Source organism: Zonotrichia albicollis, chromosome W (assembly GCF_047830755.1).
Source record: "Zonotrichia albicollis isolate bZonAlb1 chromosome W, bZonAlb1.hap1, whole genome shotgun sequence".
NCBI lineage: Eukaryota > Metazoa > Chordata > Aves > Passeriformes > Passerellidae > Zonotrichia > Zonotrichia albicollis.
This window is the reverse complement of record NC_133859.1, coordinates 21,021,042-21,044,728: the sequence shown is the minus strand read 5'-3', so window position 1 is coordinate 21,044,728 and position 23,687 is coordinate 21,021,042. Positions and strand designations below refer to the sequence as shown.

General features: G+C 43.7%; 1 long non-coding RNA gene across 1 annotated transcript; it reads right to left on the bottom strand.

Annotated features, from left to right (window-relative positions):
• Positions 1 to 13,637: 13,637 nt before the first annotated feature.
• LOC141726902 (uncharacterized) lies at positions 13,638 to 16,614 on the bottom strand. Its single transcript, XR_012577845.1, has 2 exons — positions 16,287 to 16,614; positions 13,638 to 14,332 (listed from the first exon to the last, which is right to left on the bottom strand). It is a non-coding gene; the product is annotated as an uncharacterized LOC141726902 (long non-coding RNA).
• Positions 16,615 to 23,687: the final 7,073 nt, after the last annotated feature.

Sequence of the window (23,687 nt, the reverse complement as noted above, 5' to 3'; positions counted from 1 at the left end):
TGTTCAGTAACTAAGGGATCTCAAAACTTGCTTTCATTTCAATCTCACTTATAGTTTCTATATTCTCAAAATCTTTTGCCAGGTAATCATATTTATAAGGCTTTCCTGTTCCATCCTCCCCCAACAGTTCATCAAATGTTTTACAAGTATTTTGGCCCTGTGGGGCCTCTTCTTTACTACCCCTTATAATTAATGCTCTATACTCCTCTATGTTTTGCCTTCCCCTGGTGCTGTTGTGGTCCCAATTAGGGCGCACTGTGGGCATTTTCAGATCTCCAGGAGGTCCTTGCATTTGCTCCCTTTTCCATATCCATATCCCAGCCACCCAGATCATCTGTCTTTCCTCTGGTGTAAACAATATGGCCATTATTGATTGCACTTCTTCCTACATATAAATATTGGGGCCTAAAAATTGGTCTAATTGTTCCGCTAATCTAATGAGGCCTTCTAGTAATCCTTTTAATTCTTTCTTGAACATTCTCACGTCAGAGGAATTGAGAGGTACGGTTATGAATCCAATTCCTCCCTCCCTGCACCCCACCTAGTGGTACTTGTCTCAGAGAATATAGTCCCACTGCTTAGCTCCCAACCCCTGATCTGTTTTCCTCTCATTGTGCTGCTCTGTTTCTATTGTTTTGGTTAGGCCTATCAGGAGGCAAGGGAGGTGTGGTTTGGGCTACTGGAGATGGAGAGGGTAAGTGTTCTAATGGGTCTTATTCTTTATTTTCTGATACTTTAAACACGCTCACCTTTGAGTGTGAAATCTCCCCTTCCCAGTCGGCAGCATAGTTACTCTCTTCTTGGTTGAATGGTTTCTTACCTCTTACACAAACGTTTAATGTTGGACTGTCCTAGGTTACAATATAAAGATGTATTCTATTCCCATCCTCAAGAGCTGTTGAAACCAGGAGGGACATAGTTTCTTCCTTATCTCCTGTTAATGGGCCCATCAATACCTTGCCACATGACTCAGAGATAACTCCCTCTGGAGCCATTTCTGTTTAATGGGTAATCAAGGACCCACCTCATGACTCAGAATGATAACAGTCCACTGTGAGATGCTCCGCACAGGGGGGAGGAGCTAAGCATCCCCAGCTGGATATAATCTGGGTTTTGGGACAGAGAAGTCAGTCTTTACACTGGATTCCCAGAGGAATGACCGCCCTTACCTACTTGTTTCCAGAGGACAAGAGCTACCAGATTCTTTCTACAGGATCACTACTTTAACAAGACCATTTTATCTGGACTGCTACCACCACCCTAACTAGCAGGGTGTGAGGTTGTATTTTGACTCTGTCAGTGGTTTTTCTTTCGTATTATTGCATGTATTTGGTTTTTTTCCCTTTTCCTAATAAATTGTATTTCTGACTTGGATTCTCTCACTGATTTTGCTTTCAAACCAGAACACGGACATAGCCATCTTTTTTCTGATCCATATCTTGGCCAGTGTACATGGTCGCTCCTAATTTCTCTTCTGATCCATTCTACTATGCAATACTGAATAATTTTGAGCTCATCCTTATCTCTGGTGTTGGGGTCATATTTCTACCAGTCTAGTTTTCTTCCCAGTGGACTATCTGGGGGTATACCTATTGGTACTTCCTCAATTTCTACTTCTCCCCCTGGAGATTCCCTACTTGCCCATAGTCCCATCCTGACCAGCCGATCACAGGCCTTCCCCTGACAGAGCCCTCCTTTCTAACCACAGGCCCTCCTGACAAGAGCCCGCCTCTCTGACTGGTTAGAAAGAGAAAAAGAAAGTAAAAAGAGAGAGAGAAAAAGAGAGAGAAAGAGAGCTAAAGAGAGCTAAAGAAGGAAAAAGCCCCTTACTTTCTCCCTGGCAGGCCGGAAGCAATAAAAAATCTCTGCCTGCAGTCCAGGAACTCCCATGTGACTGGGTCTGCCTTTCTACTCTTTCGCCACTGGGGGTCTCACACCCTGGTGCTTTTTGGGATACTAGGGCAACAGCCGATAGACTCTCGCAGCCCCACAGCTTTTCTGCCGGCGGATACTGTTAGTGTTCAGAAACACATAATCACGGAATGATTATATGCAGGTGCTTTTATTGGAGAGCTCTGGGTGTCAGGGGTACAACCCCAAATCTGACTCTGACATGGGTTTGGGATGAACATGTTTTTATACCCTTATCGTTATATAACTACATATTTGTCACGAACCGCTCTACGAATGGGAGTCGTGAAGGTTCATTTTACTGATCTCAGAGTGCAAAACACAACGCAGTGGGGATTTCAGTATTAATCAAAACAAATGCACCTTTTATTTAACGACCACAGCAAATGCGATAGAGGGATTAAGGGAGAGAAAAAAGATAGAGGGGGGGGGGTTTATAGCTACCAAACATAGGGACAAAGTCCTTTGCAGTCCAGCCAAGGATCCACCTGTTATGTCAGGGAGATCTCAAAATCTCTAGCTAACTCAGAGGTTTTTATTATGATAAACCATCATGGGGGGAACAGGTAACTCTACTGAAAATTGCGAGGGGGGAAACAAATACAATAAAGAATAGATGTAACAGGTAGTCCATGTTCTCAGCAGTAAGTGAGAGCCATTGTCTTCTTGGTCCAGTGATCAGGTAGTGCTTGGCAAAATCTTGCTTTGGTCAGGTCGGCTCTCCCCCTCCCCCATGTTAGGGGTTTCAGTCTCAGTCCTCGGGAGGAAGGAGCTTTGATATAGGGGTCTCATGTCTCAGTCCTTGAAAGGGGGCTTCGTCCATCTCAGTCCGTCCGTCATGGTGGTTGAAAAGCAGATGAGGGGTTCTCCGTGGGAGACCACCAAAGGTTCCCCCAGAAAGACCATTTGGCCAAGAGGTGGGGAAAATTCACGACCTATTGGAGCAGGAACCATGAAGCGGGTGCAAGCATTCAGGGCAAGTCGCCTCCCTTTACCAGGCTCAGTGTTCCATGGCGGCAAACACACCTACAAACAAAGCTTGGCAAACCAGCAGGGTTCTCAGGATCTTGGCGAGCAACCATCTCAAGCGAGGCCAGAATTCTGACCAGAGTCTCTTCGGTGGTCCCAGTTTCTGTCCTTTCATGATGATTGTGAGGCAGATGAGAGAAACTTCGGACAGAGACTTACAATAATAATTATTAAACTTATATTGTTCTATTGTATACATTGATTTAATCCAAGCATGGATTTTTGCAATTTCCATCAAACCTCCCAAACATCGTTTCTCATGATTCTGTAGCCATGATATTTTCTGAAAAATCCTTTCCTTAGGATTTTTTCTCCTGAGAAGCTGAGGCCTCAGGAACAAAATGTAAACAATTATTATCTGCTGCTGTGGAATGCAACAGGTGCATCTTTGATTGGTCCATGTTGGCTGTTTCTAATTAAGGGCCAATCACAGTCAGCTGGCTCAGACTCTCTGAGAGTCAGGAGCTTTTGTTATCATTCCATTCTTTTTCTTGCTTGCTAGCCTTATGATGAAATCCTTTCTTCTATTATTTTAGTATAGTTTTAATATAATATATATATCATAAAATAATAAATCAAGCCTTCCAAAAAATGGAGTCAGATCCTTGTCTCTTCCCTCTTCCTGGGACCCCTGCGAACACCACCACATGATTCTTGTTATGATTAAATAATAATTATATCCAATTACTAAACAATCATCGCATTTAACAAATATATAATTTATCATAGTCATTAAACGATTATACAGGTGCAGTTTCGCATGATCCAGTAAAGCCTAACATTTTCTCAGGGCCTACCAGGCCTAACCTTTCTTTCCAACTCCCCTGAATGCCCCATGATTTTAGAAACATTTTATCCCTATACTATCATTCCCCCCTTTGAAAGTATTTTCACTTCACTACAATAAGTGTAAATGCTTTCACTCGATGCAGTCCTTCGGCTTCTGAGTTTATACTTGATGTTCATCTTCAAATCCATGGTTGTTATAAATGTTGTCATGGATGCTGTCACGAACTGGAGGACCTGAAAATGATGGATGTGGATTCTTGTCCTGTGTCAGTGCCTTCATTATCTTTTGGTTTCAGTACGTCTTTTTCTGTATTTCTCCTTTTAGGATGCTGTAAACTAACCAAATTACTAAGAACATGATTCTTTTACTTTCCTGTCTACAAGCAGATGTGTTGTCCAGGTACTGTCACTTGTTGCCCATATAAATTGTCCTGGACTTCGGATTGTACTTTTACTGCATCCCACTATTATCTTATAATTTACTTTGCCTTGTTTGTGCTTGATCCCTCTGCAGGCACAACCAATTTGTAAGGCTACTGCCAGTGGTGGCATTTATCTCTGTCATCAGAAGTGCAAGCATAAGTTTTATTACATGCCCACCAACTTACTTTATCTGCCTTCATTCTACTACTAGTAGCAGTGTTCGCTACTGCTGGATCTGTTTCATTCTCAGAGCCTTCCCATTTAATACACCAAGGAGTGATTGCCATGTTTTGGAATTTTTGAAGTATACTCATGGACCACACACTGTCCCAGGGCTCCATATGACCTTTCCAATCTTTTTCCTCGCATTTCCACACCATAGTGGGCTCTGTGATATTCTCTCTAATGTTTTTATAGTATGGCAAGAAGCATTCCCAATTTGTGATGTCTTGATCTTTAACCCACCACTCTATGATTTGTCCTACCGTGCCATGACTTAAAATACAGTCCCATTTCCTCAGAGGCCTCATCCACTCCCCTGTTACTTTCCAGGTTTCTCTGCAGGTTTCTCTGACTACTTGCCTAGACTCCGGTACCTGTTTACATGTAATTGTTTTGTTCTTTTGTATTTCAGGTAATTTTGACGTTATGATTCCCCAACTTATTTGGTGTCCCGCTGCCTTCGGTATTAGCAGACAGGCAGTTATTCTGCTGGTGTTTTGCATTTTGCCAAAGTCTTTGACTAATCCAATCATTTCATTCTCAGCCCGAATTGCATTGGAAACCTTTATCATCTGTGTTTCTGCCTATACCTCCCTCTTCATTCTAGAATGAAGAGTGGTTAGTTGATCTTTTTGCATTTCACATCCCAAAGACATTAATAACCTTAAAGTGAGCATTGGCACAACGACTGATAACATTTGAAACAGTTAAACACATCTTATCTGCAGCTTTGTTGGTCCTACAGTTTGTGCAGTCCACTGTCCAGGACAAACTTTCTTCACTCGGGTGTAGTGTTTCCAGGGATCCACTTCAGCCACTTTGACTGCTGTAAAAGTGGTCAACAGTACCTGATAGGGTCCACTTCACCTCTCTTTTAATGGTTCCAAGTCTTAATGTACACTTCATCTCCTGGGTATATGTTGTGAACTGGGTTCTCGAGAGTCAGTGGCCTATTCCACATGAGGGCGCTCCAAAGCCGAGCTAAAGTTTTCCCGAGAGACAGAACATAATTATATACTTCCTGCTTTCCCGTGACACGTACATCTGGGTTAGGTTCAGGAGATTCATATGGTTTCCCATACAATATCTCATAGGGACTTACTGTCATTCCACTCCTAGGTTTTATCTGAATCCTCAACAGTGCTATTGGTAAAGACTGTGGCCACTGCAGCTTGGCTTCTTGGCATATTTTACTGATTTGTCTCTTTAGTATCTGATTCATCCTCTCTACCTGTCCACTTGATTGGGGTCTCCACGGTGTGGAGGTCCCAAGTTATTTCCAGCAATCTACTTACTTCTCTTACTACAGTGGCTATAAAATGTGGCGCCCTATCTGATGATATCCCTAGAGGCACGCCGAATCTGGGAATGCTCTCTTGTAGTAACCACTTAACTGTTTCCTTTGCTTGGTTTGTGCGACAGGGAAGGGCTTCTGGCCATCCAGAAAATGTGTCAACCCCCACTAACAGATATTTGTATCCTCGAGTTCTTGGTAATTCTACAAAATCCACCTGCCAATAGTCTCCTGGTTCTATTCCTACCTGAATCCTTCCTAGCTCTGCCTGTCATCTAGCCACTGGGTTGTTTTTCAAGCAGATATCACATTTTGACATTACTGATTTTGCCATTGTTAACATCTGCACCGAGATCAAATTTTGCTTTGGCAATTTTACCAATGCCTCTGCACTCGAATGACATTTGTTATGCTTAATTTGTAGAACTTCTCTCATTATCAAGGGGGGTACCACTATTTGCCGTTGTGTAGTTACATACCACCCTTCTGAATTCTTTTGTGCATTTAACAAACATCCCAATCTCTCATCTTCTACTGAATATTTTGGTTTTGGAGGCAAATTGAATTGGGATACATTAAGCTTTAAAGGTATCAATGCCATTGTTGTTTGCACTTCTCAAGCGACCTGTCGGGCTGTCCAGTTCACCTTTCGATTTCCCTCACAAATTTTGGAGCTTCCTGATTGGTGTGCTTTACAGTGTATGATTGCCACTTGTTCAGGTTTTTGTACTGCTTTTATCAATTGCAAGACTGCATCTTGATGTTTAATGTGCGTACCTTAAGATATTAGTCCTCTTTCTTTCCACAGTGCTCTGTGTACGTGGCACCACTCCAAAAGCATATTTTGAGTCAGTCCATATTTTTACCCTTTTCCCTTCACTTAATTCTAGTGCTCTGGTTAAGGCAACCAGTTCTGCCCTCTGGGCAGATGTATTTGGTGGTAATGCTTTTGCCCCCACTACTGTACTGATTGTTGTTACTGCATATCCAGCGTATCTGGTTCTGTTCTCCACAAAGCTGCTTCCATCTGTGAATAACTCCTGCTCTGGTTGCTCTAGCCAGACATCTTTCAAGTCTTCTCTTACTGAATAGGTGTACTCTATTACTTCTACACAGTCATGTTCTAATGGGCCTTCTTCAGTTGTGGTACCTAGAAACAAGGCTGGATTTAAAAAGTTAGTTGTTTTTAATGTGACATCATCCTGCTCAGTCAGGATTACCTGGAATTTTATCATCCTGCTTGGAGATAGCCAATGGCCCCCCTTTTTGCTCTAAAACAGTGGTTACCATGTGCGGTACACAGACATCTATGTGCCTTCCCATAGTGAGCTTCCTGGCTTCTTGTATCAGCATCGCAGTGGCTGCAACTGCCCGCAGATATGGGGGCCACCCGGCACTTATGTTGTCAAGTTGTTTGGAAAAATAGTCCACCAGCCTTTTCCAGTTTCCCAAACGTTGGGTCAGGACTTCCAGTGCTAGGCAAAGCCTTTCACGCACAAACAGCTGAAAATCTTTAAACAGATCATGTAAGCCTAATGCTGGAGCAGTTGTCAGTGCTTCTTTTAATTTTAGGAAGGCTTCTTTCTATTGTTTGCCCCAGGTGAATGTCTGTGTCTTCTGGGCTTTGTACAGGGGTTTCGCAATTAGTCCATAGTCCATGATCCACAGGAGACACCACCCTGCCATCCTGAGGAAGACCTGCAGCTTGTGTAGATTCTGGGGCTCTGGAATAGGACAAATAGCTTAAATATGGTTAGTATCTAGTTTTCACTGCCCTTGTGAGATTTCACATCCCAGGTAGATTACAGTCTGTTGGGCAATTTGTGCCTTTTCTCTGGATACTTTATATCCTCCCATTCCCAGTGAATTTAAAATCTCGATAATTACCTTTATCCAGGTTGCTTTTTCTTCTATAGCTATCAGCATATCATCAACATACTGCAACAACAGGTATTGGTCTCTCGGTACTTACCCATTCTCAGTCCAAATCTCCAGCTCCTTCGCCAGTTGGTTTTTTGAATAGTGTTGGCATGTTCTTGTACCTTGTGGAAGCCGTGTCCTGGTGAGCTGGATTTTTCTTCCGTTCCCTGGATTTTCCCATTCAAAGGCAAAGTTTCCTACTTTCTTTGTCAAGGGGTATGCAGAAAAAGACATATTTTAGATCAGTTACAGTAAACCATTTATATATCTCTTTTACTGATGTCAACCACATGTAGGGATTGGCAACCACTGGATAAATGTCTTTAGTTATTTCATTTATTGCTCTCAAATCCTGCACTAGTCTGTACTCACCATTTGGTTCCTTTATCGGGAATATTGGTATATTATATTCTGATTCACATTCTTCTAGAATTTGATACATTAAGAATTTATCAATAGTCTTTGCTATTCCTTGCCATGCTTCTGGTTTTATGGGATACCATTTGACCTGTACAGCCCTTGCCCCTTCTTTTAATTCCACATGTACTGGTTGTACCAATTTAGATTTTCCTGGTATATCTGTTTCCCATACAGAGGGGATTGCTGCATCTTCCACTTCCCTAGGGATGGTAGGAACTGGTTTTTCTTTTATCATTGGAATTTGTCCTGTCTTTGACTCGGGTATTTTCATTGAAAGTTCCCCGTTCTCAAAGGTTATTGCCACATTAAGTTTTGTCAACAAATCTCTCCCTAAAAGTGGAATTGGACACTCAGGCACATATAAGAATTCATGCATTAAAACCTTGTTCCCAATTTCCCCTTTCAAATAATTTAGTACAGAATACGTGGCCCCCGTATCCACCAAGAATTTTACTTCTTTATCCCCTAATTGTATAGTTACTACAGGTTCCTGTATTGATTTTTGTTCTGATTCTAGTCAGCTGCTGATTTAAGCCTAACCCTTGCATGACTGGTCCTCTGCAGCCCCTGCCTAACCCACCCCTCCCCATAGTCCTGCTGCCTCGACTATCTCTACCACATCCCCTTGAATTCCCTTGTAATACTGCCAAGAGACTTTGCCCCAGTTTTTTGTTAATCTCTTTCTCCCTGTTATTATAAACTATCCGGGCCACCTCAAGCAGTTTATCTAGCTTCCTTAATTCCCCTCCCTCTAGTTTCTGTAACATTTTTCCTAATGTCATTCTGTGACTGGCCAAGGAAGATAAGGGCAATCTGAACTTTTTCCTGCTCTCTATCTATTTGGAGGTCAGTATATTGTCTCGCTGCTTCCTAAAGCCTTTCCAAAAACACAGTAGGGGATTGTTTCTTTTCCTGCCTTACCTCATACAATTTAGACCAATTCATAGTCTTAGGTATAGTGTTCTGAACCCCTATCTGAACCCACTCCTGATATTTCTTTAGCCTCTGCATACCCTTGGGTGTATTAGGATCCCACCCTGGACCCTCGGTTGGAAAATTATCATCTAGAGACCCTGTCACCAGCCTATTTCTGATATCTTCTCCCGCTCTTTCCTTGGCTGCCCTAAGCACCATCTCTTTCTCAGTAGAATCCATTAAAGTATCTAATATTACCTGTATATCATCCCAGTCCAGATTCTGATTTTTCATAATCATTTTTATCATCCTCGGCACTTTATAAGGATTTTCCCTATAAGTCCCAGCTGATTGTTTCCAAATTACCAAATCCGCAGGAGACAAAGGTACCTTTACAAACACCAGCCCCTCCGCTCCTACTCCTTGTCTCAAGGGGGCACAGTCCACTTTTGTCTGCCCAAGCCTTTTCCTGTTTTAGACAGGATTGGGGCGAGCTTTGACGGAGTCCGATGAGATACCGGTGTCGCTGATTCACCCTCACTACTGCGATCTTCCTCACTCGCATTTTTCCCATTTCCTTGTATCACAGAGTAATAGGAGCCTCCTCGAGCCAGGTCTCATAAGCTCTTGGAGGTCTATTTCTCACCCAAGATAGCTCAGCTACTTTTGGAGGCATAAAATCAGCAGGATGGTTTCTGTTGCAGTGTTGAAAACTAAAAAGGTTTAATAAAAGGCAAAATAACAAACTCTTTGCAGAGAAAAACCGATCCAGGTGCAAGAGGTTCTTGCTCCTGGTAAAATCCCTCACAAAAGTGATTGGTTTCTTTGTTCTCCTCTTTTTCTAGTCAATTGCCAAGGTGGGACTTTTTGGCTCCTGTCCAATTAGCTATCCTTAAGTTTGAGGTGAAGTCCCCCAGGCCTATGAGATGCCTTTTTCACCTAATCAAGGAGAGAAACTTCTGGGCTTCTTTCCTTTTTGAGGGGACAAAGGATAGTTTTGTCACTCCATCAACAGGGGGCACATTCCTACATCTCACCCTTTCTATACATCTAAAAAGAAAGAGGAGAAAGGAACATGAACTGAAAAAGTCTCATCCTTGTCAACAATTTGTAGTTATCCCAATAATTTTTAAATTTGGTTCTAATCTTCTATCTTAACTTTGGTGAAGTGTTTTCCCAGGCAAGCCTCAAATTTCTGGCTATATATAATTTGAACATAGAGGTAGGTTAATAAATTTTTTACACAACAACAACTTACAGAACATTTTCAGTACAAAACACTCTTTTAAGCAATTTTAACTACTGCAAACTTAGAAAACAGTCTCTACTTCCAACTGTCGCTTAGTTGTTTGTGCATTCTTTTTCCGGTGTGTTCTGCTGCTCTCGGATTGGCTGTACCTGTGTCTTGACATTCTTTGCAGGGACCCATCAAAGACCTGCATTTGTAGAAATGCACGCAAACCCCTGCCCCCAAGTCACAAGAGGATAGAGTCCTGAAATCTGTCCTATCTCTGGATTCTTGATGAAGACTGGTGGCCTTTCCTTAAGCTTTGCTTGACTGGTATTCCTGAAATGTCTGAAAATCAGTCGTACCTGCCCCATAAAAGAATTATTTAAGAAGTTAAAAACATACAGCTTTATTCAGGCACTCTATTGTAGAAAGCACTTCTGCCCCTCCCTTCTGTCTTTCAAGGATCCTTTTCAGTTACCCGTGTGCTCTTTCTACGATAGATTGGCCTGTGGAAGAATGTGGAATACCTGTAGTATGTTTGATACCCCAAGTTTTGAAAAACTCCTGCAGTTTGTTAGAGATGTAGGCTGGTCCGTTGTCCATTTTGACTTCTTGAGAAATACCTAGGGATGCAAATGCTTGTAAGAAATGTTTAATTACATCTCTACTTTTTTCTCCTTGATGTGCAGAAGCAAAAATTGCCCCTGACAATATGTCTATTGATAAGTGTATATGTTTGAACCATGCAAATTACTGATATTGAGTTATATCAGTTTGCCATATCTGCAGGCTATTTAAGCCTCAAGGGTTAAGTCCTGTTGCTATTGCTGGTATGGCAATTTTTGGCAATCTGGACATGAATGAACAATTTCTTTAGCCTGATTCTGAGAGATGTTAAACATTCTTACTAGAGCAGGTGCATTTTGATGATAGAAAGCATGGCTCATTCTGGCTTGTTCAATAACATTAGGAAGTGTATTCTGGATTGGCATGGCTAACAAATCAGCCATGGCATTGCCTTCTGCTAAAAAACCTGGAAGAGAAGAATGTGAACAAATGTGCATTACGAAGTAAGGTTCGTGTTGAATGGAAAGAAGGAAGATTAGTTTTTTGAGTAAACTGTATAGCTGGTCATTGGAAACCTCTTAGCAGAAATCCTTCTGCTCTCTCCACTACACCTGCAACATAAATTGAATCTGTTACTAAATTAAAAGGAAATGTGAATTTTGAAAAGACTCGTATGACTGCTGTTAACCTCTGTAATCTGTGCAGAACCAACTACTTCCTCAATATCTGATTCTCATTTTTTGGTTTCTGGATTTTGCCAAGCAATCACAGATTTTTTTGACTTCCCTGAACCATCTGTAGAAAATGTGATTGCATCTAGAAGTGCACGACTTCTTAAGGGCTTATGAATTAATTTTAAAGAGGAACTTAATAGCTCATGTTTGGGACGATTGACTGAAATTTTTCCTGTAAAATTTTCTAGGGAAAATTGCATGATCTCTGAATTTTGAATTAACCATTCCAAATAGATAGATGTGACAGGCAGAAAGATTTCTGCAAAATCCTTTCCTACAAGGGAAAACATTCGGGATCTAGCCTTGATAATCGATTGCGATATAATTTCAGGGCAAGTTGTTATACTTTTACCCAGCTGACATGATAGGAAAACCCATTCTAAGATTATCAGATGGCCCTTCTTCTCTAGATCCCATTGGAATATTAGACGGTGAAGCTGTGGATTCTCTCCTAAAACTGCAAACAAAGAAGACAAGTTAGGATTATACCAATGAGCCTGGCATGATTGGATAGCTCGCATCACTTTATCTAAAGTATTTTGGGCTTCTTTGTTGAATTATCGTGGTGAGTTTAAAGCTGTGTCTTCCTTCAATAGATATGCTAGAGGGGCTAAGTCCTTGTTTGAAATGCCTAGTAGTGGACAAAGCCAGTTCAGAGTCCCAACTAGCTGCACTTCATTCACTGTCTTTGGATTTGTCCTTAGTTGGAGTGGTTGCAGAGTTACAGTTTGTTCTGTGATCCTGTATCCTAAATATTTCCAGGGAGGAAGTGTCTGTATTTTTTCCTTCGCTACTCTGAGTCCTGCTTTCTCCACTGCTGAGATGACCTGATCTGTTGTCTCCTGCATTGATGCTTGGTCCTTTGCTGCTACTAAAATATCATCCATATAATGCAAGATGAGGGAATTTGGGTATTGTGCATGAACTGAGAAAAGTACTTTTGCTACATGCCACTGGCATATACTGGGGGAATTCCATATGCCTTGTGGGAGAGTAAGTCAATGATAGATTTTTAAAGGAGCCTTCTTGTCACAGACATCTTTTCATAAAAATCCTTTCTTTAGGATTTTTCCCCTTTCTGAGAAGCTGTGGCCTCAGGAACAAAATGTAAACAATGGTTATCTGCTGCTGTGGAATGCAACAGGTGGATCCATGATTGGTCTCCTGTGGATGTTTGGATTTACTGACCACTCACGGCAGAGCTGTTCTTGCTTTCTGCCTGGACACAGACCTTTATTATTGATTCCTTTTCTATTCTTAGCTTAGCTAGCCTTCTGAGAACTTTCCTTCTATTTCTTTTTAGCACAGTCATAATGTAATATATATCATAAAATAATAAATCAAGCCTTCTGAACATGAGGTCAACATTCTCGCCTCTCTCTTCATCCTGCAACCCTTGCGAGCCCTGTAACACCTGATTTATGGATGAGATGGAAAAGGCAAATCTTGGTACATCATCTAGATGCAAAGGAATATTGAAAAAACAGTCTTTTAAATCAATAACAGTTAACTTCCAGTGCTTTGGAATTATAACAGGAGAAGGTAAACCTGGTTGTAAAGAACCCATTTCTTGAATCACTTTGTTAACTTTTCTGAGATCCTGCAATAACCTCCATTTCCCACTGTTTGGCTTTTTGATTACAAAAACTGGAGTGTTCCAGGGGCTGGTAGTTGGAGTTAGGTGACCTTTGTTTAACTGTTCCTGTACCAACTGCTCTAACGCAGCAAGTTTCTCTTCTGGTAAGGGCCATTGGCTGACCCAGACAGGTGTATTAGATGTCCATGTGAGTTTTAGTGTGTTATATCCATCAACAGCCTTTGTTAAAAATTGGTTTCTGTTCTCAGATCCCATTACAAGAGAATGTCTCTCTCCCAAAGAACTATATCAGCTCCTACAATGAATGGTCTTGTGGTGGCAACACAACCTTCAGGTCCCTCAAATGTGACTGAGTGCAAGCGACGGTAGCTTTCACAGCGACCACCAATACCTGCCAGTTGATCCAGGGTGGGTACGATGGTCCAGTCCTGTGGCCATTTTGATTTCAATATCAGAGTGACATCAGCTCCAGTATCTATCAGGCTGTCATGGTTTAGGCCTGGCACAATGCCAGTGCCCCCATGAGAATACCCTCTCCCTGGTGTCTGCTGTGAGATGTAACCAGGAATAAGCAAAGCAGGCTCCTGCTTAGAAATAAAGAAAACTTTATTAACTAAACTACAAGAAAAGAAGGAAAAAGAAATATAAGGAAAATGAAAACCTTACAAAAGCATTTTCCTCCTCCCCCCCCACCAAATTTCCCAATGCAGTACATTCCCTCAAATCACCAACTCTCAGTCCAGCACCACCCTTTAGAACACTCAATCTTCAGTTCATGAAGAGGAGAGGAGTCTTTCTTGCACCATAGGCTTCCCCTGGAAACATGTTGAAACCTCGTGTGCTTCCATGTCACTCAGCACTGCCTGGAAAGTCCTTTGCCATCGTGACACCTTCCTTCCATGCCCAGTGCTCTCACCACTGTGCATGGACCAGAGCTGCTTCTAGGGTTGTCTTTCAAGGATGCCTTGTCTCACTCCAAAAAAGGCACAGTCTCTTCTTCGGGACATCTGTCCCCACCAAATTTTTCACCCCCTGGGGTCGAGGGGTAACCACACTGAACCCTCCTGGTTCTGAGGCACTGCCTCCCCCTAAATGCAGTCTCTGTGTCACAGGAAAAAAACTGGTTCAGTCTATGGCCACACAAGAAAAGTCCAGCCAAAAGGCCACTCCATCATCTCTCCCCCCACTCAAGAGTCTTCTCCACTTCCCTCGTGGCCTATTTCTTCTTATCTCTTATCTCTCTTCTCATTCAGCTTCAGGAGGATCAGCATTTGCAAGGTCTCAATCATGCAAGAAAAAGGTTAAAAATTTCAGTCTCTGCCTGTCCCAGAGCTCCGGAACTCCCACACTGCCCTGCCAGGCACCTCGGCACCTTCTCGTCGCACTCCCCCCCCCTTCTCCTCCTGGGCCAGCTGCTATCAAATTCAGATGCCGGCTCTCCCTCTCTCTCTCCTCTGGGGGGGGGGGGGGGGGGGTGGCTGCCCGATGTCTCTTGGTGCTCCTCCACCCTTCCATCCTCAAGGGCCTCTTCACCCCCCATGTCTGTCCAGGCCCAGGCCTACCGCAGGCTGCCCCTCCCCCCGCCCAGCAGCAGCAGCTGGACGGGGGAGGGAGACCCGACCTCTTTCCCTCGAAGTCCCAAGAGAGCTTGCCAGGGGCGCAGCTCTGGTTTTTACCCCTGTGTTTTCTCAGAGGCGGATCTAATCCTAGGTGGTCGTACCAAATGGCAATCTTAAAATCTGAGCATCCATTGGTGGCCTGATGGCAGTGACCACAGCATCCCAGAAATCTCATTTCCGGTCCAACTACCACACAGGCCAACAAGGGTGATGGTTCAGGGCACAGGTGAGTTGAGGCCGCCCGCGGCTGATGTGCCTGGTCCAAGCCATGAGGGATGTATTGCTCTGTGACTCTGGTAGGAGAAAAGCTTGTGCTATGGTTATTCCTTTGGGTAAAAAGCATGGAGGGTCTGGACATAAAGCTAATACAGTGATTTCCTGTGAACAAGTGACAGATAACACAGTTGGAATGATATAGAAACCTTCTGCATGGGATCTGTTCACTCCTACTATTAAGAACTGATGTGGTTGTGGTTATGGTCCCAGCTGTCCTGTGGATACTGTGTGAGCAATGGCATTTGTTAGCATCACTGGCTGGGCTGTAGACAGCTCCAGTCTGGTACCTTGGGACATTGTGCTTGGTAGTCCCGCAAAGATCTGCTGCAGTTCTGTGCTTGGTGGCCTATGGTGGTCTCTGGCCCGTGGTATAGTGGTTCTTGTGTCATGGCACGCCACTGAGCCGTGCTCGGCTGCACGTTTCCCGGCAGATGGCATGGACAACCCTGTACTGGGCAAAACCTGTTAGTATTTTGACAGAGACCTCTGTATCCACTGTTTCTTGGAGGTGGTCTCCTTCGCATTCTTGGACATTCCCTTTTAAAATGCCCTCTTTGACCACAGGAATAGCACGTGTCCCTTGGAATCTGTTGGTTTTCAATTGCCCCTTTAAATGCTGTTAGGGCCTCTGCTAGGGTTTGTGTCTGAATTTTTACAGCTTTTTCCTGCTGCTTTAGGGTGTTTAACTGAGCTGTTGTGATGGCATCAGCTAGCACCTCTGCCTGCATGGCTGCTGTGTGTTCAGGTGTACCCAGGCGATTGCAAGCATCCACTAGCTGTGTTAGGGTGGGCTCAGGGTCTTGTGGCAATGCGCGTAATATTTTTTTGCAGGTTGGATTTGCATTAGAGATTGCAAGCCATTTTAATAAATCTTGTCTGGCACGATCTATTGGAATTTGCTTATCCAGTGCCATTTTTAAACAGTCCAAACCCTTAATGTATGGCTCATCCATCCCTTGTTTTATTTCTGTGAAATCTAGTTCTGGTTTGTTCCCATCTGGCACCTGCAACAGGGAGCCTTTGTAGCTTCTTTGACATCTGGAAGGATTTGTCTATCGAGTACCCTGGTTTGTCCCTGTGGGTCTGTGTGAGTTCTTTCTCCTGACAGCTGATCTAGAGTTATATTTGTAGTAGCTGAAGTTCCTGCATAACCTCTTAAAAAGTAATTTAATAAACGTTTCCATGCCAATTCCCACAGAGAATACTCTGTTGGAGACAGCAAAGATATACACAGCTGTTTTAAATCATGAGGAGTGAATACATTTGCTGCAAAGCTGGCTTGTAACAGACCTCTGAAATATGCAGATTCCCTCCCATACAAACAGGATGCTTTGCATACCTCTTTTAATTCTGCAAAGGTTGTCTGTTGCCACTGTGGTCGGGGCACAGCCCCTGCAGTATATCTTGCAGGAAACACTTTCAGCTTCGATGCAATTTCCCACTCTCCTTCTTGGACTGCATCCTTTCTTATCCTTTGCTAGGTATCTGTGCCTCCTGGTGTATGAAACTCTTCCTCAGATTTTTGGGGACTACACTGGGGGGTGTAGTAGTAACTTTTTTTTTGATGCGGCTGTTCTGCCGATACGGGCGCCGCCATTTTGGATGGGGTCACTTCCGGGGTACTATATCCGGTTCCCACGCTCAGTAAGGAGGGGGAATGAGGGGGCGTGTCGTCCTGGGGAGTGGGCAGGGAGCAGGGGCAGGGAGACAGACCGGGGTCAGCCCACAAAAGAGGTGTATCCCTCGTCTGATGGGCAGAAGGTTAACGACGAATTGGAGAGGGAATTCTGGGAGCCCGAGGAGGATGGTGGAACACGCCCACGAAGGGCAAAGCCGTCTCTCTGGGCATGATGGCGTCTGCCATCTGCCTCCTCCCCCCCCACCACGCCCACCCACCCCACTTCTCACAGAGCATAGTCTGCTTGGTTTTTTTCGATTTTACTGCCAAAATTCACCGATTTTGTTGTCGAAGGCTACTTTTTAGAGGAAACCGAGGGGAAGTCCTTGGGGTTGGTGTGAAAAATGCACGTATTTTATGATTGGCTTTTTGCAAATATTAAAATGACTATTGTTATGAACAAAAATTCAGCTGATTTTTTTCTGTGGGAAAAAAGCTACGACTATTGCTGGACTGCTGCTTGTATTATGGTAATTACGGGTCGTTGTTGTTAATGGTTGTTTTTGTATTAGTAAAAGCCCTGGCTGGGGCGAGGTAATGGCCCTTCTCCGAGACAGTAACGGGTGGGGACCTTCCCAAACAGTGAGGAGAAGAGACCTGGAGGGGGGGGTTATGCAAAGTGACTCCAGGACCAGCATGCTGTGGGGGACTACAGCTCCAAATGCACAGAGAAAACCCCAAAAACAACGAGCCAAATAAGAGTTGAGAGACTGATGTCCGGACGTGAGGAGCCGAGTGCTGAGCCTGCAGAGATGCGGAGTCCCTCTCGCCCTGACCATGGGAGTCGTCCCCAGCGCCGAGACTGAGGGGGACCGCGCTGAGAAAGTAAGATCTGACGGGGACACCACGCCCTAAAGGCTCCCACGAGGACCGGATCCCCGAGCTCTGCCCCTAGTGGACAGAGCTGCGCATATCCTCCTTCTCTGAGTCGCCCTGGGAGACGCGACGGGGACTGCAGCCCTGCCGAGCCGCCCAATCCTGAGCTGATCACTTTTAATACAGGCATTAAAAAGGAGAAGAAGTCTCCTGGCCCTGTTTATTTCAGGAAACTTCCCGAACAGTGAGGAGAAGAGACCTGGGGGGGGGGGTGGGGTTATGCAAAGTGACTCCAGGACCAGCATGCTGTGGGGGACTATGGCTCCAAACGTACTGAGAAGACCCCAAAAACAACGAGCCAAATAAGAATTTAGAGACTGGAGTGATGTCTGAACGTGAGGAGCCGAGTGCTGAGCCTGCAGAGATGCGGAACACCTTCGGAGTCCCTCTCGCCCTGACCACGGGAGTCGTCCCCAGCACCGAGACTGAGGGGGACGGGGCCAAGAAAAGTAACATCGGATGGGATCACCACGCCCCAAAAGCTCCCACGAGGACCGGATCCCCAGCTCTGCCCCTAGTGGATAAAGCTGCACATATCCTCCTGCTGTGAGTTGTCCTGAGAGAGATGGCGGGAGACTGCAGACCCGCTGAGCTGCCCAATCCTGAGCTGATCACTTTTAATAAAGGCTTTAAAAAGGAGAAGAAGTCTCCTGGCCCTGTTTATTTCAACTATTATGTGTGTTGTGTTAGAAAGTAATGCTGTGTTAATTCTCTTATGTAGTGTGGTAAATATAGTTTTAGGTTATAAAAAAAATGTCAAAATAGAAACAATGCTATGTAGGATACTTTTTTTAAAGAAAGGACTTGCAGCAAGATAGCAGCCACAGGACACCTAAATCTTTCAGAGAAAAAGAATTTATTGCCCTCTTATCAGAAGAAACTAACTTCTTCCTGCCTCGAAGGCGCTGTTAGGATTCGGAGGAAGAAAATGACGATGACCAGACAGAATCCTGTATTTGAATGGAATTTATGCATCATGTATGAAGTGTATGAATATGCAACAGGCTATTGCTTTTAATGGTTAATCCTTTGGTAGCAGGGGTCCTTTATCGGGCTCGTGCTGCCCTGAAAAAGGTACCCGGACATCCATAACTCCTTGTATTTATTGTCTCATATTGTCCTAATTCAAATTGTCCAAATTATTATTACTCTAATTGTATTACTATTTTTATAACCATTTTATTGCTATTAAACTTTTAAAATTTAAAAAATAAGTGATTGGCGTTTTTCACAATTTGGTAGCAGAGGATGGTTAACATCTCGCTGCCAGTGCTTTAGGAGAGTCAGTGTGGGGAAGGTGCGCCCTGCCCTTTTTGGCAGCCTTGCTCTGTTTCCCCTACTGTGACCGACAGACACAGGTTACAATCGGTGGACAAAAGGAGGCAATAAAACATGGAGAAGGGAAAAAGGCTCCCTACAAGCACGGTAATTGGCCCCCTAAGACTAGTAGTGCGCACGAAGAACCTGGGAAGGAAAAAGGATTGGTAAGTATTTCTCGGGGGGCAGGTATTGGGGGGATGAATGTGTGTGAATGAGAGGCAGGCTGGTTGTCCCAGACCTGCCAAGTGAGTGCTGGAGTCTCCCATGCTGCGTTTCCGACTTTCTGCGAGGGAAGCGGCCAGTAAAGAGACCAAGCGAGTGATAAAGGAGTGAAAGAATCCCCCAGCGTGACTGGGACTTGGTCTCAGAGAGGGTTTGGACCCCACGGAGGTAGGGAGCAAGGTTTCCTAGCCCAATCCACTAGGAAACAGGACAGGAGGGACCCCTAAAAACCTGCTGGGTGGAGGGATTTATATTCCAAGAGCATCCAAGAGCAGGGTTGAGCAAAATTCTGCCGGAGTGAGGATATGTCTGAGAACACCCAGGTTGGGACAACACAGCTAGATTGAGGGATGAAAATTTTGCCCAATAGCACCTGGGGTTGGACAACACAGCTAGACTGAGGGATGAAAATTTTGCCCAACAGCATCCAGGGTTGAAGAACACAGCTAGATTGAGGGATACAAAAATGCCCAAGAACATCCAGGGTTGGACAACAAAACAAAACAAAAAAAAAAAAATTAAATGCCCAAGAGCATCTGTAGTTGTACCACCCTGCTGGGCTGAGGGACAGAAAAATGCCCAAGAGCATCTGGGGTTGAACAACACAGCTGGATTGAGGGAAAAGTACCCAAGAGCATCTGGGGTTGAACAACACAGCTGGGTTGAGGGATATCCAATAGCACCGGGACTGGCCAGTAACACCTAAACTTGCAATAGGTGATGTCAAAGTAAAAGGTACCTTATTGTTGTCTTGTTGTGTGTGTGAGAGTGAGTCACACACAAAGTCAGCCTCAACTTCCCGGGCGGGTGGGAAGGGGGAGGCAGTGGAAAGAGGACTGTGTGACCTGCACACCAGGCTAGTGTTCACCGGGCAGGTGGGGACTTTTGGCCGAAGGCCGTGAGTGACCTGCACACCAGGCTAATGTTCCCCAGGTGTGTGAGGGGGCCGTAGCTGAAGATTGTGAGTGACATGCAGACAGCCTCACAGGTGAACTGGCACTGGAGGCAAACCAGAGTCAGGGCCCTTCCAGGAGATCCAGCGACACTGAGACCCGGAGGTCAACCCCAAGGTGAGGGGGGGCCACAAGGACCCGTGATTTTCTGGCAATAACGATCCACTTTGTGTCTTGAGGGTGTGAAGGAATGTGTGAAAGTGAATGGGAAATAAAAGTGAGTGAATGTAGATGAATGAAAGTATAGGTAATGTGGATTGTGCATTTTAAGCCTTACCATATCTCCTTGGAGGCAGGTGGATTGTATTCAAAAACAGTGTGAGAAAAAGGGGTTTTTTTGGGGTGTAAGTAGTTGAAAGAAAAGTTGTATTGAAGCTGTTAGTGAAAGTGAGAAACAGAGGCAGAGGATAAATAGATAAGATGTTGAAAATGGAACAGAAAACCAGTAAGTTGGATACAGGGAAAAAAGGGGAATAAAAGCATACTAGAAGAGATACCCCAAAGATAGGACTTTGGGAGTTATGTTAACAAACAGAAATATAACTCCTTGCAAAATACAGGGTATGCAGAAGTTGATGAGAAAAAACATGCAAACTTGTGAATTACATACTTTAAAAAGAGCATTAGAATATTTATCACAAAAGAAAGGAGTTATATATTGATTCAAGGTATGCCTTTAGAGTAGCACATACCTTAAGAAAAATTTAAAAAGGGGGATTACTTAATTAAAGAGGAAAAGGATTAGTACAATAGAAACTTATTTCAGAGGTTTTAGAGGCATTAAAATTACCTGAGAGATAGCTATAGTACATATTAAGAGACACCAAAAGGTAAAGACCCAGAAATAAGAGGAAATAATTTGGCAGATCAGGAAGCTAAAGATGCAGCAGCAAATGGAGCTGAAAGAGTTAATATTAACTCCAAATGAAGAAAAATTGGAAATTCCAAAGTTTAGGGAAGCAGAGAAAAAAGGAATTAAAACAAGATAGGTGGTGAACAAGATAAATCTGGGAAATAAAAATATCTTGATGGAAGACAATTAGATAATAAAACGCTTACTAGGGAATAGGAGAGGACATGTTTTAAAAAGCCCAGTGGGATACTCAGGCTTTGTGTGATCATTTTTTTAAGGAACTATGGGTGCACTGAGATTTTTAGAGTAGAAAAACAAGTACCTGAAAGATGTATAATTTGCCAAAGGATAAATAAAAGAGTGATGAAAAAAAACAATATTAGAAGGTCGTGAGTTAGCTCGTCGACCATTTCAAAGTATCCAAGCAGAACTTTAGATTTGTTAAGCTCTGGATTTATTTGTAAAAACCGTTTAATCCAGAAGAAAAAAAGAATATACCACATGCTGGCGTGGGGGGGAAATTGTAAGAAAATAACATGTTTAAAAAGCAATAAAAGAAAAACGGTGAAAGAAAAAGGCTGGGAACAAAATATTACGTCATCCATTCCCGTTTGTTCCCCCACTTGTTCGCGGCTGCTCCACACCCCCCAGCCCCTGTGCCATCTCCGGCACAGTTCGTCTGCCTCAGTCCCGGCCGCCTGGCCCACGGCCGCTCCGTCGGTCGTCCGGCGGGGGTGGGGCTCTGCCCTGCCGTGTGGAAACGTGGTCACCCCGCCGACCGCACCGAGGTGGGGTCCCGTCTGCCCCGGCTGCCCTGACTCTGGTCGGCTCCCGCCGCTGCAGCCGGGGTCAGTCGCCTGCTTTGTCTCTGCCGGATCAGCCACCGTGCGCCATGTGGGGGCAATCCACGCTCCAGCTCGGTCTGCACCGGAACACCCCCCTTGGGTGATTCCGGCTGCAGACCCCACCTTTGGAGTACCGAGACTCAGAGTCATGCCGAGTCCCACCCGTCCTGCCCCGAGCTCCGTTCCCTTGGTAACCACAGTTCCGGCTGCTTAGGGGAACTCTCTAAAGGAATCACCTTATCGAAACAATAAAAGTTCAGTTAAAAGAAAGCCGTCTCCTGATTCTTCCTAAAAATGTGGGAGAAAGGCTATAAAAGATAAAAATCCAAAAAGAATGGGATAAAAAGATTAGTCCATTTCCATTAAGAGAGGTTCCCATAGAAGGGGACGGACCAAAGTTTGTAAATGCTCCTTGGACTTCGTCTGAGGTCTGAAATTTTAAGAAATAGATAAAAAGGATATCTGGAGGATCCCATAGGCATAGCTGAACAATTAGACCAATTTTTAGGTCCAAACATTTATACTTGAGAAGAGATGTGGTCTGTAATGAAAATAATATTTTTCTCAGGAAGAAAGGCAATTAATCAGAGCAACTGAAATAAAAGCTTGGGAAAAAAAGATAATATACGGGGACCCCCAGAGAAGACAAAATGCCAATTGTACCTCCTGAGCGGGGTAAAAATAATGAGGGGAGTAAACACATGAATAATTATTGTAATTACATGATCAAGGGAATAAATGAGACAGCATATCAAAGACAAAATGCAAAAAAAAAAGGTTTTTAAGGGACAGCTTTTTAGAGGGGAAAGAAGAAACTCCAACTAAATAGATAAACAAACTTAAGAGAAATAGGAAAATGGTCCTAAGTAAGCAGAAGATCTGAAAATCTTTAAAGAGATGGGCACAGAGGAGGATTAAAGAGGTCATAGGCTCTATTTTTTTTAGAGGACAAATACCATCTGGAGCCTGTGATAACTTTAAAAGTGGGTCCCCAAGAAGAAGAATTGGAATTTGTAATAGACACGGGGGCAGAGAGAACCTGCCTGTTAAATATTCCAAAAGGTTATAGTGTGAGCAAACATATAGTGAAAGTAACAGGGGCAAAAAGAGAATGTTTTACAATTCCGATCATTAAAGATGTGGTAATTGAGGAAAGAAAATAAATTTGGATTGGAGATGTCTTATTGGTCCTCAGGGGCAGGTATCAATTTATTGGGGAGAGTCTTACAAGTGCAATAAGGATAGGAGTTATACTAGAAAATGGGAAAATGACAGCTAGAGTTTTAAAATTAGGCCAAGAGGATGAAGAAAAAAAATAAAAATCAGCAAAGAAGTTTGGGCTGGGGAAGGACATAGGGGAGGATTAAATATTGATCCCATAAGGGTTGCAATTGAGAGAGAAGATTGTCCCATACATGTACATCAGTATCCTGTATCTTTAGAAGGACAGAAAGGTTTGAAGCCAGTAATAGAACGACTAATAAAAGATGGGGCATTAGAACCTTGCAGGTCTCCTCATAATACCCCTATTCTCCCAGTAAAGAAGTCCAATGAGAGTTATAGACTAGTAGAATATTTAAGGGAAGTTAATAAAAGAACTCAGACTCACTACCCAGTGGTACCAAATCCTTATATTCTTCCAAGTCCCACCCCAGCATGCGTGGTGTTATAAATTATCAAATCGTGAGCCAAACTTATAAGAAAATTTAGCAAATATTTATTAATTTGTCTGCGAGACCAAAGTTTGGTCGTCGAAACCACCACAGCCAATGATACAGTGTCAAGCCCGGGGTTGACACTGGATGAACCTAGATCTGACCTCCAGAGTGTCAGTGTCTCCCCCTCTGTTCACCCATGCTGCCTCTTGCAGTGGGATTTTATACAGTTTATTTTGCCTGAGGAAAGATGACCAAATTTCCTCTGTATCTCTTCACACGCATAGCTGGACAAAGGCCAAGTCCAGGTGTGCCATCGACGTGAATTGGCTTCTGAG